The following is an 18,615-nucleotide window of genomic DNA, read 5'->3' on the forward strand; positions in this document are numbered from 1 at the left end:
ACACTGCACTGAGAGAGAGAGGGGTTAATACAGACACACTGACTGGACACTCCAGTACATTAACACTGCACTGAGAGAGAGAGGGGTTAATACACAAACTGACTGGACACTCCAGTACATGAACACTGCACTGAGAGAGAGGGGGGTTAATACACACACACTCCAGTACATTAACACTGCACTGAGAGACAGGGGGGTTAATACAGACACACTGATTGGACACTCCAGTACATTAACACTGCACTGAGAGAGAGAGGGGTTAATACACACACTGACTGGACACTCCAGTACATTAACACTGCACTGAGAGAGAGAGAGGGGTTAATACAGATACACTGACTGGACACTCCAGTACATTAACACTGCACTGAGAGAGAGAGGGGTTAATACAGACACACTGACTGGACACTCCAGTACATTAACACTGCACTGAGAGAGAGAGGGGTTAATACACACACTGACTGGACACTCCAGTACATTAACACTGCACTGAGAGAGAGAGAGGGGTTAATACAGATACACTGACTGGACACTCCAGTACATTAACACTGCACTGAGAGAGAGAGGGGTTCATACAGACACACTGACTGGACACTCCAGTACATTAACACTACACTGAGAGAGGGGTTAATACAGACACACTGACTGGACACTCCAGTACATTAACACTGCACTGAGAGAGAGGGGTTAATACAGACACACTGACTGGACACTCCAGTACATTAACACTGCACTGAGAGAGAGGGGTTAATACAGACACACTGACTGGACACTCCAGTACATTAACACTGCACTGAGAGAGAGGGGTTCATACAGACACACTGACTGGACACTCCAGTACATTAACACTGCACTGAGAGAGAGAGAGGGGTTAATACAAACACACTGACTGGACACTCCAGTACATTAACACTGCACTGAGAGAGAGAGGGGTTAATACAGACACACTGACTGGACACTCCAGTACATTAACACTGCACTGAGAGAGAGGGGTTAATACAGACACTGACTGGACACTCCAGTACATTAACACTGCACTGAGAGAGAGAGGGGTTCATACAGACACACTGACTGGACACTCCAGTACATTAACACTGCACTGAGAGAGAGAGGGGTTAATACAGACACACTGACTGGACACTCCAGTACATTAACACTGCACTGAGAGAGAGGGGTTAATACAGACACACTGACTGGACACTCCAGTACATTAACACTGCACTGAGAGAGAGGGGTTAATACAGACACACTGACTGGACACTCCAGTACATTAACACTGCACTGAGAGAGAGAGGGGTTAATACAGACACACTGACTGGACACTCCAGTACATTAACACTGCACTGAGAGAGAGGGGTTAATACAGACACTGACTGGACACTCCAGTACATTAACACTGCACTGAGAGAGAGAGGGGTTCATACAGACACACTGACTGGACACTCCAGTACATTAACACTGCACTGAGAGAGAGAGGGGTTAATACAGACACACTGACTGGACACTCCAGTACATTAACACTGCACTGAGAGAGAGGGGTTAATACAGACACACTGACTGGACACTCCAGTACATTAACACTGCACTGAGAGAGAGGGGTTAATACACACACACTGACTGGACACTCCAGTACATTAACACTGCACTGAGAGAGAGAGGGGTTAATACAGACACACTGACTGGACACTCCAGTACATTAACACTACACTGAGAGAGGGGTTAATACACACACACTGACTGGACACTCCAGTACATTAACACTGCACTGAGAGAGAGGGGTTCATACAGACAGTAAGGTATTGAAGTTCCTACCATATTTTCCTGCCAGTTTCCCATTGGGTCCCAGACCAGCAGTTTGAGGCTCAAATGGCAGCTGTCCAGCTCCTGACAGAGAGAGGGACAGTAAACTTGCTGTAGCCTGTCTCTCTCACAGTGACACACACACACACTCCTCTCTGTGTGCTGTAGCCTGTCTCTCTCACAGTGACACACACACACACTCCTCTCTGTGTGCTGTAGCCTGTCTCTCTCACAGCGCCACACACACACACTCCTCTCTGTGTGCTGTAGCCTGTCTCTCTCACAGTGACACACACACACACTCCTCTCTGTGTGCTGTAGCCTGTCTCTCTCACAGTGACACACACACACACACTCCTCTCTGTGTGCTGTAGCCTGTCTCTCTCACAGTGACACACACACACACTCCTCTCTGTGTGCTGTAGCCTGTCTCTCTCACAGTGACACACACACACACACTCCTCTCTGTGTGCTGTAGCCTGTCTCTCTCACAGCGCCCCACACACACACACACACTCCTCTCTGTGTGCTGTAGCCTGTCTCTCTCACAGCGCCACACACACACACTGCTCTCTGTGTGCTGTAGCCTGTCTCTCTCACAGTGACACACACACACACTCCTCTCTGTGTGCTGTAGCCTGTCTCTCTCACAGTGCCACACACACACACACTCCTCTCTGTGTGCTGTAGCCTGTCTCTCTCACAGTGACACACACACACACACTCCTCTCTGTGTGCTGTAGCCTGTCTCTCTCACAGTGACACACACACACACACTCCTCTCTGTGTTCTGTAGCCTGTCTCTCTCACAGTGACTTACACACACACACTCCTCTCTGTGTGCTGTAGCCTGTCTCTTTCACAGTGACACACACACACACACTCCTCTCTGTGTGCTGTAGCCTGTCTCTCTCACAGCGCCACACACACACACTGCTCTCTGTGTGCTGTAGCCTGTCTCTCTCACAGTGACACACACACACACACACTCCTCTCTGTGTGCTGTAGCCTGTCTCTCTCACAGCGCCACACACACACACTCCTCTCTGTGTGCTGTAGCCTGTCTCTCTCACAGTGACACACACACACACACTCCTCTCTGTGTGCTGTAGCCTGTCTCTCTCACAGTGACACACACACACACACTCCTCTCTGTGTGCTATAGCCTGTCTCTCTCACAGTGACACACACACACACTCCTCTCTGTGTGCTGTAGCCTGTCTCTCTCACAGTGACACACACACACACACTCCTCTCTGTGTGCTGTAGCCTGTCTCTCTCACAGTGACACACACACACACTCCTCTCTGTGTGCTGTAGCCTGTCTCTCTCACAACGCCACACACACACACACTCCTCTCTGTGTGCTGTAGCCTGTCTCTCTCACAGTGACACACACACACTCCTCTCTGTGTGCTGTAGCCTGTCTCTCTCACAGCGCCACACACACACACTCCTCTCTGTGTGCTGTAGCCTGTCTCTCTCACAGTGACACACACACACACACTCCTCTCTGTGTGCTGTAGCCTGTCTCTCTCACAGTGACACACACACACACTCCTCTCTGTGTGCTGTAGCCTGTCTCTCTCACAGTGACACACACACACACTCCTCTCTGTGTGCTGTAGCCTGTCTCTCTCACAGTGACACACACACACACTCCTCTCTGTGTGCTGTAGCCTGTCTCTCTCACAACGCCACACACACACACAGTCCTCTCTGTGTGCTGTAGCCTGTCTCTCTCACAGTGACACACACACACACACACTGCTCTCTGTGTGCTGTAGCCTGTCTCTCTCACAGTGACACACACACACACTCCTCTCTGTGTGCTGTAGCCTGTCTCTCTCAAAGTGACACACACACACACACTCCTCTCTGTGTGCTGTAGCCTGTCTCTCTCACAGTGACACACACACACACACTCCTCTCTGTGTGCTGTAGCCTGTCTCTCTTACAGCGCCACACACACACACACTCCTCTCTGTGTGCTGTAGCCTGTCTCTCTCACAGTGACACACACACACACTCCTCTCTGTGTGCTGTAGCCTGTCTCTCTCACAGTGACACACACACACTCTCCTCTCTGTGTGCTGTAGCCTGTCTCTCTCACAGTGACACACACACACTCCTCTCTGTGTGCTGTAGCCTGTCTCTCTCACAGTGACACACACACACACACACTCCTCTCTGTGTGCTGTAGCCTGTCTCTCTCACAGTGACACACACACACACTCTCCTCTCTGTGTGCTGTAGCCTGTCTCTCTCACAGCGCCACACACACACACACACTCCTCTCTGTGTGCTGTAGCCTGTCTCTCTCACAGCGCCACACACACACACTGCTCTCTGTGTGCTGTAGCCTGTCTCTCTCACAGCGCCACACACACACACACTCCTCTCTGTGTTCTGTAGCCTGTCTCTCTCACAGTGACACACACACACACACTCCTCTCTGTGTTCTGTAGCCTGTCTCTCTCACAGCGCCACACACACACACTCCTCTCTGTGTGCTGTAGCCTGTCTCTCTCACAGCGCCACACACACACACACTCCTCTCTGTGTGCTGTAGCCTGTCTCTCTCACAGCGCCACACACACACACACTCCTCTCTGTGTGCTGTAGCCTGTCTCTCTCACAGTGACACACACACACACTCCTCTCTGTGTGCTGTAGCCTGTCTCTCTCACAGCGCCACACACACACACACTCCTCTCTGTGTGCTGTAGCCTGTCTCTCTCACAGTGACACACACACACACACACTCCTCTCTGTGTGCTGTAGCCTGTCTCTCTCACAGTGACACACACACACACACACTCCTCTCTGTGTGCTGTAGCCTGTCTCTCTCACAGCGCCACACACACACACTCCTCTCTGTGTGCTGTAGCCTGTCTCTCTCACAGCGCCACACACACACACTCCTCTCTGTGTGCTGTAGCCTGTCTCTCTCACAGTGACACACACACACACACTCCTCTCTGTGTGCTGTAGCCTGTCTCTCTCACAGTGACATACACACACACACTCCTCTCTGTGTGCTGTAGCCTGTCTCTCTCACAGTGACACACACACACACACACTCCTCTCTGTGTGCTGTAGCCTGTCTCTCTCACAGTGACACACACACACACACTCCTCTCTGTGTGCTGTAGCCTGTCTCTCTTACAGTGACACACAAACACACTCCTCTCTGTGTGCTATAGCCTGTCTCTCTCACAGTGACACACACACACACACTCCTCTCTGTGTGCTGTAGCCTGTCTCTCTCACAGTGACACACACACACACACACACTCCTCTCTATGTGCTGTAGCCTGTCTCTCTCACAGTGACACACACACACACTCCTCTCTGTGTGCTGTAGCCTGTCTCTCTTACAACGCCACACACACACACACTCCTCTCTGTGTGCTGTAGCCTGTCTCTCTCACAACGCCACACACACACACACTCCTCTCTGTGTGCTGTAGCCTGTCTCTCTCACAGTGACACACACACACTCCTCTCTGTGTGCTGTAGCCTGTCTCTCTCACAGTGACACACACACTCCTCTCTGTGTGCTGTAGCCTGTCTCTCTCACAGTGACACACACACACACACTCCTCTCTGTGTGCTGTAGCCTGTCTCTCTCACAGTGACACACACACACACACTGCTCTCTGTGTGCTGTAGCCTGTCTCTCTCACAGCGCCCCACACACACACACACTCCTCTCTGTGTGCTGTAGCCTGTCTCTCTCACAACGCCACACACACACACACTCCTCTCTGTGTGCTGTAGCCTGTCTCTCTCACAGCGCCCCACACACACACACACTCCTCTCTGTGTGCTGTAGCCTGTCTCTCTCACAGTGACACACACACACACACTCCTCTCTGTGTGCTGTAGCCTGTCTCTCTCACAACGCCATACACACACACTCCTCTCTGTGTGCTGTAGCCTGTCTCTCTCACAGTGACACACACACACACACTCCTCTCTGTGTGCTGTAGCCTGTCTCTCTTACAGTGACACACACACACACTCCTCTCTGTGTGCTATAGCCTGTCTCTCTCACAGTGACACACACACACACACTCCTCTCTGTGTGCTGTAGCCTGTCTCTCTCACAGTGACACACACACACACACTCCTCTCTGTGTGCTGTAGCCTGTCTCTCTCACAGTGACACACACACACACACACTCCTCTCTGTGTGCTGTAGCCTGTCTCTCTCACAGTGACACACACACACACACACACTCCTCTCTGTGTGCTGTAGCCTGTCTCTCTCACAGTGACACACACACACTCCTCTCTGTGTGCTGTAGCCTGTCTCTCTCACAGTGACACACACACACACACTCCTCTCTGAGTGCTGTAGCCTGTCTCTCTCACAGCGCCACACACACACACTGCTCTCTGTGTGCTGTAGCCTGTCTCTCTCACAGTGACACACACACACACTCCTCTCTGTGTGCTGTAGCCTGTCTCTCTCACAACGCCACACACACACACACTCCTCTCTGTGTGCTGTAGCCTGTCTCTCTCACAGCGCCACACACACACACTCCTCTCTGTGTGCTGTAGCCTGTCTCTCTCACAGTGACACACACACACACACACTCCTCTCTGTGTGCTGTAGCCTGTCTCTCTCACAACGCCACACACACACACACTCCTCTCTGTGTGCTGTAGCCTGTCTCTCTCACAGTGACACACACACACACACTCCTCTCCGTGTGCTGTAGCCTGTCTCTCTCACAGTGACACACACACACACACTCCTCTCTGTGTGCTGTAGCCTGTCTCTCTCACAGTGACACACACACACACACACACACTCCTCTCTGTGTGCTGTAGCCTGTCTCTCTCACAGTGACACACACACACACACACTGCTCTCTGTGTGCTGTAGCCTGTCTCTCTCACAACGCCACACACACACACACTCCTCTCTGTGTGCTGTAGCCTGTCTCTCTCACAACGCCACACACACACACACTCCTCTCTGTGTGCTATAGCCTGTCTCTCTCACAGTGACACACACACACACACTCCTCTCTGTGTGCTATAGCCTGTCTCTCTCACAGTGACACACACACACACACTCCTCTCTGTGTGCTGTAGCCTGTCTCTCTCACAGTGACACACACACACACACTCCTCTCTGTGTGCTGTAGCCTGTCTCTCTCACAACGCCACACACACACACACTCCTCTCTGTGTGCTGTAGCCTGTCTCTCTCACAGCGCCACACACACACACTGCTCTCTGTGTGCTGTAGCCTGTCTCTCTCACAGTGACACACACACACACTCCTCTCTGTGTGCTGTAGCCTGTCTCTCTCACAACGCCACACACACACACACTCCTCTCTGTGTGCTGTAGCCTGTCTGTCTCACAGTGACACACACACACTCCTCTCTGTGTGCTGTAGCCTGTCTCTCTCACAGCGCCACACACACACACTCCTCTCTGTGTGCTGTAGCCTGTCTCTCTCACAGTGACACACACACACACACTCCTCTCTGTGTGCTGTAGCCTGTCTCTCTCACAGTGACACACACACACTCCTCTCTGTGTGCTGTAGCCTGTCTCTCTCACAGTGACACACACACACACACACACTCCTCTCTGTGTGCTGTAGCCTGTCTCTCTCACAGTGACACACACACACACACACTCCTCTCTGTGTGCTGTAGCCTGTCTCTCTTACAGTGACACACACACACACACTCCTCTCTGTGTGCTGTAGCCTGTCTCTCTCACAACGCCACACACACACACACTCCTCTCTGTGTGCTGTAGCCTGTCTCTCTCACAGTGACACACACACACACACACTCCTCTCTGTGTGCTGTAGCCTGTTTCTCTCACAGTGACACACACACACACACTCCTCTCTGTGTGCTGTAGCCTGTCTCTCTTACAGCGCCACACACACACACACTCCTCTCTGTGTGCTGTAGCCTGTCTCTCTCACAGTGACACACACACACTCCTCTCTGTGTGCTGTAGCCTGTCTCTCTCACAGCGCCACACACACACACACTCCTCTCTGTGTGCTGTAGCCTGTCTCTCTCACAGTGACACACACACACACACTCCTCTCTGTGTGCTGTAGCCTGTCTCTCTCACAGTGACACACACACACACACACTCCTCTCTGTGTGCTGTAGCCTGTCTCTCTTACTGCGCCACACACACACACACTCCTCTCTGTGTGCTGTAGCCTGTCTCTCACAGCGCCACACACACACACTCCTCTCTGTGTGCTGTAGCCTGTCTCTCTCACAGTGACACACACACACACTCCTCTCTGTGTGCTGTAGCCTGTCTCTCTCACAGTGACACACACACACACTCCTCTCTGTGTGCTGTAGCCTGTCTCTCTCACAGCGCCACACACACTCCTCTCTGTGTGCTGTAGCCTGTCTCTCTCACAGTGACACACACACACACACTCCTCTCTGTGTGCTGTAGCCTGTCTCTCTCACAGTGACACACACACACACACTCCTCTCTGTGTGCTGTAGCCTGTCTCTCTCACAGTGACACACACACACACTCCTCTCTGTGTGCTGTTGCCTGTCTCTCTCACAGCGCCACACACACACACTGCTCTCTGTGTGCTGTAGCCTGTCTCTCTCACAGTGACACACACACACACACACACTCCTCTCTGTGTGCTGTAGCCTGTCTCTCTCACAGTGACACACACACACACACTCCTCTCTGTGTGCTGTAGCCTGTCTCTCTCACAGCGCCACACACACACATTCCTCTCTGAGTGCTGTAGCCTGTCTCTCTCACAGCGCCACACACACACACTGCTCTCTGTGTGCTGTAGCCTGTCTCTCTCACAGTGACACACACACACACTCCTCTCTGTGTGCTGTAGCCTGTCTCTCTCACAGCGCCACACACACACACACTCCTCTCTGTGTGCTGTAGCCTGTCTCTCTCACAGTGACACACACACACACACTCCTCTCTGTGTGCTGTAGTCTGTCTCTCTCACAGCGCCACACACACACACACTCCTCTCTGTGTGCTGTAGCCTGTCTCTCTCACAGCGCCACACACACACACACTCCTCTCTGTGTGCTGTAGCCTGTCTCTCTCACAGCGCCACACACACACACTCCTCTCTGTGTGCTGTAGCCTGTCTCTCTCACAGTGACACACACACACACACACTCCTCTCTGTGTGCTGTAGCCTGTCTCTCTCACAACGCCACACACACACACACTCCTCTCTGTGTGCTGTAGCCTGTCTCTCTCACAGTGACACACACACACACACTCCTCTCCGTGTGCTGTAGCCTGTCTCTCTCACAGTGACACACACACACACACTCCTCTCTGTGTGCTGTAGCCTGTCTCTCTCACAGTGACACACACACACACACACACTCCTCTCTGTGTGCTGTAGCCTGTCTCTCTCACAGTGACACACACACACACACACTGCTCTCTGTGTGCTGTAGCCTGTCTCTCTCACAACGCCACACACACACACACTCCTCTCTGTGTGCTGTAGCCTGTCTCTCTCACAACGCCACACACACACACACTCCTCTCTGTGTGCTATAGCCTGTCTCTCTCACAGTGACACACACACACACACTCCTCTCTGTGTGCTATAGCCTGTCTCTCTCACAGTGACACACACACACACACTCCTCTCTGTGTGCTGTAGCCTGTCTCTCTCACAGTGACACACACACACACACTCCTCTCTGTGTGCTGTAGCCTGTCTCTCTCACAACGCCACACACACACACACTCCTCTCTGTGTGCTGTAGCCTGTCTCTCTCACAGCGCCACACACACACACTGCTCTCTGTGTGCTGTAGCCTGTCTCTCTCACAGTGACACACACACACACTCCTCTCTGTGTGCTGTAGCCTGTCTCTCTCACAACGCCACACACACACACACTCCTCTCTGTGTGCTGTAGCCTGTCTGTCTCACAGTGACACACACACACTCCTCTCTGTGTGCTGTAGCCTGTCTCTCTCACAGCGCCACACACACACACTCCTCTCTGTGTGCTGTAGCCTGTCTCTCTCACAGTGACACACACACACACACTCCTCTCTGTGTGCTGTAGCCTGTCTCTCTCACAGTGACACACACACACTCCTCTCTGTGTGCTGTAGCCTGTCTCTCTCACAGTGACACACACACACACACACACTCCTCTCTGTGTGCTGTAGCCTGTCTCTCTCACAGTGACACACACACACACACACTCCTCTCTGTGTGCTGTAGCCTGTCTCTCTTACAGTGACACACACACACACACTCCTCTCTGTGTGCTGTAGCCTGTCTCTCTCACAACGCCACACACACACACACTCCTCTCTGTGTGCTGTAGCCTGTCTCTCTCACAGTGACACACACACACACACACTCCTCTCTGTGTGCTGTAGCCTGTTTCTCTCACAGTGACACACACACACACACTCCTCTCTGTGTGCTGTAGCCTGTCTCTCTTACAGCGCCACACACACACACACTCCTCTCTGTGTGCTGTAGCCTGTCTCTCTCACAGTGACACACACACACTCCTCTCTGTGTGCTGTAGCCTGTCTCTCTCACAGCGCCACACACACACACACTCCTCTCTGTGTGCTGTAGCCTGTCTCTCTCACAGTGACACACACACACACACTCCTCTCTGTGTGCTGTAGCCTGTCTCTCTCACAGTGACACACACACACACACTCCTCTCTGTGTGCTGTAGCCTGTCTCTCTTACTGCGCCACACACACACACACTCCTCTCTGTGTGCTGTAGCCTGTCTCTCACAGCGCCACACACACACACTCCTCTCTGTGTGCTGTAGCCTGTCTCTCTCACAGTGACACACACACACACTCCTCTCTGTGTGCTGTAGCCTGTCTCTCTCACAGTGACACACACACACACTCCTCTCTGTGTGCTGTAGCCTGTCTCTCTCACAGCGCCACACACACTCCTCTCTGTGTGCTGTAGCCTGTCTCTCTCACAGTGACACACACACACACACTCCTCTCTGTGTGCTGTAGCCTGTCTCTCTCACAGTGACACACACACACACACTCCTCTCTGTGTGCTGTAGCCTGTCTCTCTCACAGTGACACACACACACACTCCTCTCTGTGTGCTGTTGCCTGTCTCTCTCACAGCGCCACACACACACACTGCTCTCTGTGTGCTGTAGCCTGTCTCTCTCACAGTGACACACACACACACACACACTCCTCTCTGTGTGCTGTAGCCTGTCTCTCTCACAGTGACACACACACACACACTCCTCTCTGTGTGCTGTAGCCTGTCTCTCTCACAGCGCCACACACACACATTCCTCTCTGAGTGCTGTAGCCTGTCTCTCTCACAGCGCCACACACACACACTGCTCTCTGTGTGCTGTAGCCTGTCTCTCTCACAGTGACACACACACACACTCCTCTCTGTGTGCTGTAGCCTGTCTCTCTCACAGCGCCACACACACACACACTCCTCTCTGTGTGCTGTAGCCTGTCTCTCTCACAGTGACACACACACACACACTCCTCTCTGTGTGCTGTAGTCTGTCTCTCTCACAGCGCCACACACACACACACTCCTCTCTGTGTGCTGTAGCCTGTCTCTCTCACAGCGCCACACACACACACACTCCTCTCTGTGTGCTGTAGCCTGTCTCTCTCACAGTGACACACACACACACACTCCTCTCTGTGTTCTGTAGCCTGTCTCTCTCACAGTGACACACACACACACTCCTCTCTGTGTTCTGTAGCCTGTCTCTCTCACAGTGACACACACATACACACTCCTCTCTGTGTGCTGTAGCCTGTCTCTCTCACAGTGACACACACACACACACTCCTCTCTGTGTGCTGTAGCCTGTCTCTCTCACAGCGCCACACACACACACTCCTCTCTGTGTGCTGTAGCCTGTCTCTCTCACAGTGACACACACACACACTCCTCTCTGTGCTGTAGCCTGTCTCTCTCACAGTGACACACACACACTGCTCTCTGTGTGCTATAGCCTGTCTCTCTCACAGTGACACACACACACACTCCTCTCTGTGTGCTGTAGCCTGTCTCTCTCACAGCGCCCCACACACACACACTCCTCTCTGTGTGCTGTAGCCTGTCTCTCTCACAGCGCCACACACACACACACTCCTCTCTGTGTGCTGTAGCCTCTCTCTCACATCGCCACACACACACACACTCCTCTCTGTGTGCTGTAGCCTGTCTCTCTCACAGTGACACACACACACACACTCCTCTCTGTGTGCTGTAGCCTGTCTCTCTCACAGTGACGCACACACACACACTCCTCTCTGTGTGCTGTAGCCTGTCTCTCTCACAGTGACACACACACACACACTCCTCTCTGTGTGCTGTAGCCTGTCTCTCTCACAGTGACACACACACACACACTCCTCTCTGTGTGCTGTAGCCTGTCTCTCTCACAGTGACACACACACACACTCCTCTCTGTGTGCTGTAGCCTGTCTCTCTCACAGCGCCACACACACACACACTCCTCTCTGTGTGCTGTAGCCTGTCTCTCTCACAGCGCCACACACACACACTGCTCTCTGTGTGCTGTAGCCTGTCTCTCTCACAGTGACACACACACACACACTCCTCTCTGTGTGCTGTAGCCTGTCTCTCTCACAGTGACACACACACACACACACACTCCTCTCTGTGTGCTGTAGCCTGTCTCTCTCACAACGCCACACACACACACTCCTCTCTGTGTGCTGTAGCCTGTCTCTCTCACAGTGACACACACACACACACACTCCTCTCTTTGTGCTGTAGCCTGTCTCTCTCACAGTGACACACACACACACACTCCTCTCTGTGTGCTGTAGCCTGTCTTTCTCACAGCGCCACACACACACACTCCTCTCTGTGTGCTGTAGCCTGTCTCTCTCACAGTGACACACACACACACACACTCCTCTCTTTGTGCTGTAGCCTGTCTCTCTCACAGTGACACACACACACACACACACTCCTCTCTGTGTGCTGTAGCCTGTCTCTCTCACAGTGACACACACACACACACTCCTCTCTGTGTGCTGTAGCCTGTCTCTCTCACAGTGACACACACACACACACTCCTCTCTGTGTGCTGTAGCCTGTCTCTCTCACAGCGCCACACACACACACTCCTCTCTGTGTGTTGTAGCCTGTCTCTCTCACAGTGACACACACACACACTCCTTTCTGTGTGCTGTAGCCTGTCTCTCTCACAGTGACACACACACACACACTCCTCTCTGTGTGCTGTAGCCTGTGTCTCTCACAGTGACACACACACACACACACACACACACACACACACACACACACAGAGGCTCACCATCCAGTGCTGCAGGAATCAGTGGTGCTCCGTTATAGTCAAACTGGCCAGCGCCCCCTGCAGGTCCCAAGAGGAAGCACAGTTAGCGTGACACGCGCCCCGCCCGCCCACCCGCCCGACAGGCGCCCCGCCCGAGGCAGGAAGCTGCATTCTTACCGTATTTGGCAGCAGACGCGTCGAACCCCAGGCCAGCAGCGCCAAACGGAGGCTGAGCTCCCCCTGCAACAGGAAGTCCCAGTGTCACAGAACTGAACACCATGGTCCCCCCCCCCCACCGCAGCCCGCCACTCACCGTATTTCCCCAGGGCGGCCTCGGGTCCGAGGGCCGCAGGCACTGCAGGCTCCCCTGTGTATGGCAGCTGGCCCGCGCCGTATTTCCCAGACTTCCCTTCGGCACCCAGAACCGCCGGGAGCGCGGGCTGAGCTCCGTAGGGCAAGTGACCGGCTCCCCCTACAGGGGGGCAGAGGACAGCTCAGCGCCCGAGGAGCAGCGGGCGAGACGGAGTGCAGTACAGTCAGACAGCGAGTCCGTCAGTGTCAGTGTGTCCTTCAGACAGACAGCGAGTCCTTCAGTGTCAGTGTGTGCTTCAGTCAGACAGCGAGTCCTTCAGTGTCAGTGTGTCCTTCAGACAGACAGCGAGTCCTTCAGTGTCAGTGTGTCCTTCAGACAGACAGCGAGTCCGTCAGTGTCAGTGTGTCCTTCAGTCAGACAGCGAGTCCTTCAGTCAGACAGCGAGTCCGTCAGTGTCAGTGTGTGCTTCAGTCAGACAGCGAGTCCTTCAGTGTCAGTGTGTCCTTCAGACAGACAGCGAGTCCTTCAGTGTCAGTGTGTCCTTCAGTCAGACAGCGAGTCCTTCAGTGTCAGTGTGTCCTTCAGAAAGACAGCGAGTCCGTCAGTGTCAGTGTGTCCTTCAGACAGACAGCGAGTCCTTCAGTGTCAGTGTGTGCTTCAGTCAGACAGCGAGTCCTTCAGTGTCAGTGTGTCCTTCAGACAGACAGCGAGTCCGTCAGTGTCAGTGTGTCCTTCAGTCAGACAGCGAGTCCTTCAGTCAGACAGCGAGTCCGTCAGTGTCAGTGTGTCCTTCAGTCAGACAGCGAGTCCTTCAGTGTCAGTGTGTCCTTCAGACAGGCAGCGAGTCCTTCAGTGTCAGTGTGTCCTTCAGACAGGCAGCGAGTCCTTCAGTGTCAGTGTGTGCTTCAGTCAGACAGCGAGTCCGTCAGTGTCAGTGTGTCCTTCAGACAGACAGCGAGTCCTTCAGTGTCAGTGTGTCCTTCAGACAGACAGCGAGTCCTTCAGTGTCAGTGTGTCCTTCAGTCAGACAGCGAGTCCTTCAGTGTCAGTGTGTCCTTCAGACAGACAGCGAGTCCTTCAGTGTCAGTGTGTCCTTCAGACAGACAGCGAGTCCTTCAGACAGACAGCGAGTCCTTCAGTGTCAGTGTGTCCTTCAGACAGACAGCGAGTCCGTCAGTGTCAGTGTGTCCTTCAGTCAGACAGCGAGTCCTTCAGTGTCAGTGTGTCCTTCAGACAGACAGCGAGTCCTTCAGTGTCAGTGTGTCCTTCAGACAGACAGCGAGTCCGTCAGTGTCAGTGTGTCCTTCAGTCAGACAGCGAGTCCTTCAGTCAGACAGCGAGTCCGTCAGTGTCAGTGTGTCCTTCAGTCAGACAGCGAGTCCTTCAGTGTCAGTGTGTCCTTCAGACAGACAGCGAGTCCTTCAGTGTCAGTGTGTGCTTCAGTCAGACAGCGAGTCCGTCAGTGTCAGTGTGTCCTTCAGACAGACAGCGAGTCCTTCAGTGTCAGTGTGTGCTTCAGTCAGACAGCGAGTCCTTCAGTGTCAGTGTGTCCTTCAGACAGACAGCGAGTCCTTCAGTGTCAGTGTGTCCTTCAGACAGACAGCGAGTCCGTCAGTGTCAGTGTGTCCTTCAGTCAGACAGCGAGTCCTTCAGTCAGACAGCGAGTCCGTCAGTGTCAGTGTGTGCTTCAGTCAGACAGCGAGTCCTTCAGTGTCAGTGTGTCCTTCAGTCAGACAGCGAGTCCTTCAGTGTCAGTGTGTCCTTCAGACAGACAGCGAGTCCGTCAGTGTCAGTGTGTCCTTCAGACAGACAGCGAGTCCTTCAGTGTCAGTGTGTGCTTCAGTCAGACAGCGAGTCCTTCAGTGTCAGTGTGTCCTTCAGACAGACAGCGAGTCCGTCAGTGTCAGTGTGTCCTTCAGTCAGACAGCGAGTCCTTCAGTCAGACAGCGAGTCCGTCAGTGTCAGTGTGTCCTTCAGTCAGACAGCGAGTCCTTCAGTGTCAGTGTGTCCTTCAGACAGGCAGCGAGTCCTTCAGTGTCAGTGTGTCCTTCAGACAGACAGCGAGTCCTTCAGTGTCAGTGTGTGCTTCAGTCAGACAGCGAGTCCGTCAGTGTCAGTGTGTCCTTCAGACAGACAGCGAGTCCTTCAGTGTCAGTGTGTCCTTCAGACAGACAGCGAGTCCTTCAGTGTCAGTGTGTCCTTCAGTCAGACAGCGAGTCCTTCAGTGTCAGTGTGTCCTTCAGACAGACAGCGAGTCCTTCAGTGTCAGTGTGTCCTTCAGACAGACAGCGAGTCCTTCAGACAGACAGCGAGTCCTTCAGTGTCAGTGTGTCCTTCAGACAGACAGCGAGTCCGTCAGTGTCAGTGTGTCCTTCAGTCAGACAGCGAGTCCTTCAGTCAGACAGCGAGTCCTTCAGTGTCAGTGTGTCCTTCAGACAGACAGCGAGTCCTTCAGTGTCAGTGTGTGCTTCAGTCAGACAGCGAGTCCGTCAGTGTCAGTGTGTCCTTCAGACAGACAGCGAGTCCTTCAGTGTCAGTGTGTGCTTCAGTCAGACAGCGAGTCCTTCAGTGTCAGTGTGTCCTTCAGACAGACAGCGAGTCCTTCAGTGTCAGTGTGTCCTTCAGACAGACAGCGAGTCCGTCAGTGTCAGTGTGTCCTTCAGTCAGACAGCGAGTCCTTCAGTCAGACAGCGAGTCCGTCAGTGTCAGTGTGTGCTTCAGTCAGACAGCGAGTCCTTCAGTGTCAGTGTGTCCTTCAGACAGACAGCGAGTCCTTCAGTGTCAGTGTGTCCTTCAGACAGACAGCGAGTCCGTCAGTGTCAGTGTGTCCTTCAGTCAGACAGCGAGTCCTTCAGTGTCAGTGTGTCCTTCAGACAGACAGCGAGTCCGTCAGTGTCAGTGTGTCCTTCAGTCAGACAGCGAGTCCTTCAGTCAGACAGCGAGTCCGTCAGTGTCAGTGTGTCCTTCAGTCAGACAGCGAGTCCTTCAGTGTCAGTGTGTCCTTCAGACAGGCAGCGAGTCCTTCAGTGTCAGTGTGTCCTTCAGACAGGCAGCGAGTCCTTCAGTGTCAGTGTGTGCTTCAGTCAGACAGCGAGTCCGTCAGTGTCAGTGTGTCCTTCAGACAGACAGCGAGTCCTTCAGTGTCAGTGTGTCCTTCAGACAGACAGCGAGTCCTTCAGTGTCAGTGTGTCCTTCAGTCAGACAGCGAGTCCTTCAGTGTCAGTGTGTCCTTCAGACAGACAGCGAGTCCTTCAGTGTCAGTGTGTCCTTCAGACAGACAGCGAGTCCTTCAGACAGACAGCGAGTCCTTCAGTGTCAGTGTGTCCTTCAGACAGACAGCGAGTCCGTCAGTGTCAGTGTGTCCTTCAGTCAGACAGCGAGTCCTTCAGTGTCAGTGTGTCCTTCAGACAGACAGCGAGTCCTTCAGTGTCAGTGTGTCCTTCAGACAGACAGCGAGTCCGTCAGTGTCAGTGTGTCCTTCAGTCAGACAGCGAGTCCTTCAGTCAGACAGCGAGTCCGTCAGTGTCAGTGTGTCCTTCAGTCAGACAGCGAGTCCTTCAGTGTCAGTGTGTCCTTCAGACAGACAGCGAGTCCTTCAGTGTCAGTGTGTGCTTCAGTCAGACAGCGAGTCCGTCAGTGTCAGTGTGTCCTTCAGACAGACAGCGAGTCCTTCAGTGTCAGTGTGTGCTTCAGTCAGACAGCGAGTCCTTCAGTGTCAGTGTGTCCTTCAGACAGACAGCGAGTCCTTCAGTGTCAGTGTGTCCTTCAGACAGACAGCGAGTCCGTCAGTGTCAGTGTGTCCTTCAGTCAGACAGCGAGTCCTTCAGTCAGACAGCGAGTCCGTCAGTGTCAGTGTGTGCTTCAGTCAGACAGCGAGTCCTTCAGTGTCAGTGTGTCCTTCAGTCAGACAGCGAGTCCTTCAGTGTCAGTGTGTCCTTCAGACAGACAGCGAGTCCGTCAGTGTCAGTGTGTCCTTCAGACAGACAGCGAGTCCTTCAGTGTCAGTGTGTGCTTCAGTCAGACAGCGAGTCCTTCAGTGTCAGTGTGTCCTTCAGACAGACAGCGAGTCCGTCAGTGTCAGTGTGTCCTTCAGTCAGACAGCGAGTCCTTCAGTCAGACAGCGAGTCCGTCAGTGTCAGTGTGTCCTTCAGTCAGACAGCGAGTCCTTCAGTGTCAGTGTGTCCTTCAGACAGGCAGCGAGTCCTTCAGTGTCAGTGTGTCCTTCAGACAGACAGCGAGTCCTTCAGTGTCAGTGTGTGCTTCAGTCAGACAGCGAGTCCGTCAGTGTCAGTGTGTCCTTCAGACAGACAGCGAGTCCTTCAGTGTCAGTGTGTCCTTCAGACAGACAGCGAGTCCTTCAGTGTCAGTGTGTCCTTCAGTCAGACAGCGAGTCCTTCAGTGTCAGTGTGTCCTTCAGACAGACAGCGAGTCCTTCAGTGTCAGTGTGTCCTTCAGACAGACAGCGAGTCCTTCAGACAGACAGCGAGTCCTTCAGTGTCAGTGTGTCCTTCAGACAGACAGCGAGTCCGTCAGTGTCAGTGTGTCCTTCAGTCAGACAGCGAGTCCTTCAGTCAGACAGCGAGTCCTTCAGTGTCAGTGTGTCCTTCAGACAGACAGCGAGTCCTTCAGTGTCAGTGTGTGCTTCAGTCAGACAGCGAGTCCGTCAGTGTCAGTGTGTCCTTCAGACAGACAGCGAGTCCTTCAGTGTCAGTGTGTGCTTCAGTCAGACAGCGAGTCCTTCAGTGTCAGTGTGTCCTTCAGACAGACAGCGAGTCCTTCAGTGTCAGTGTGTCCTTCAGACAGACAGCGAGTCCGTCAGTGTCAGTGTGTCCTTCAGTCAGACAGCGAGTCCTTCAGTCAGACAGCGAGTCCGTCAGTGTCAGTGTGTGCTTCAGTCAGACAGCGAGTCCTTCAGTGTCAGTGTGTCCTTCAGACAGACAGCGAGTCCTTCAGTGTCAGTGTGTCCTTCAGACAGACAGCGAGTCCGTCAGTGTCAGTGTGTCCTTCAGTCAGACAGCGAGTCCTTCAGTCAGACAGCGAGTCCGTCAGTGTCAGTGTGTGCTTCAGTCAGACAGCGAGTCCTTCAGTGTCAGTGTGTCCTTCAGACAGACAGCGAGTCCTTCAGTGTCAGTGTGTCCTTCAGTCAGACAGCGAG

General features: G+C 53.4%; 1 long non-coding RNA gene across 1 annotated transcript; it reads right to left on the minus strand.

Annotated features, from left to right (window-relative positions):
• Window positions 1–1,809: 1,809 nt before the first annotated feature.
• On the minus strand, window positions 1,810–13,619 carry LOC148807345 (uncharacterized). Its single transcript, XR_016088906.1, has 4 exons — window positions 13,461–13,619; window positions 13,325–13,387; window positions 13,169–13,225; window positions 1,810–1,884 (listed from the first exon to the last, which is right to left on the minus strand). It is a non-coding gene; the product is annotated as an uncharacterized LOC148807345 (long non-coding RNA).
• Between the last annotated feature and the right edge of the window lie 4,996 nt (window positions 13,620–18,615).

The sequence above is a fragment of the Atractosteus spatula genome, unplaced genomic scaffold, assembly GCF_055471065.1.
Source record: "Atractosteus spatula isolate fAtrSpa1 unplaced genomic scaffold, fAtrSpa1.hap1 Scaffold_33, whole genome shotgun sequence".
In the NCBI taxonomy this organism is placed as follows: domain Eukaryota; kingdom Metazoa; phylum Chordata; class Actinopteri; order Semionotiformes; family Lepisosteidae; genus Atractosteus; species Atractosteus spatula.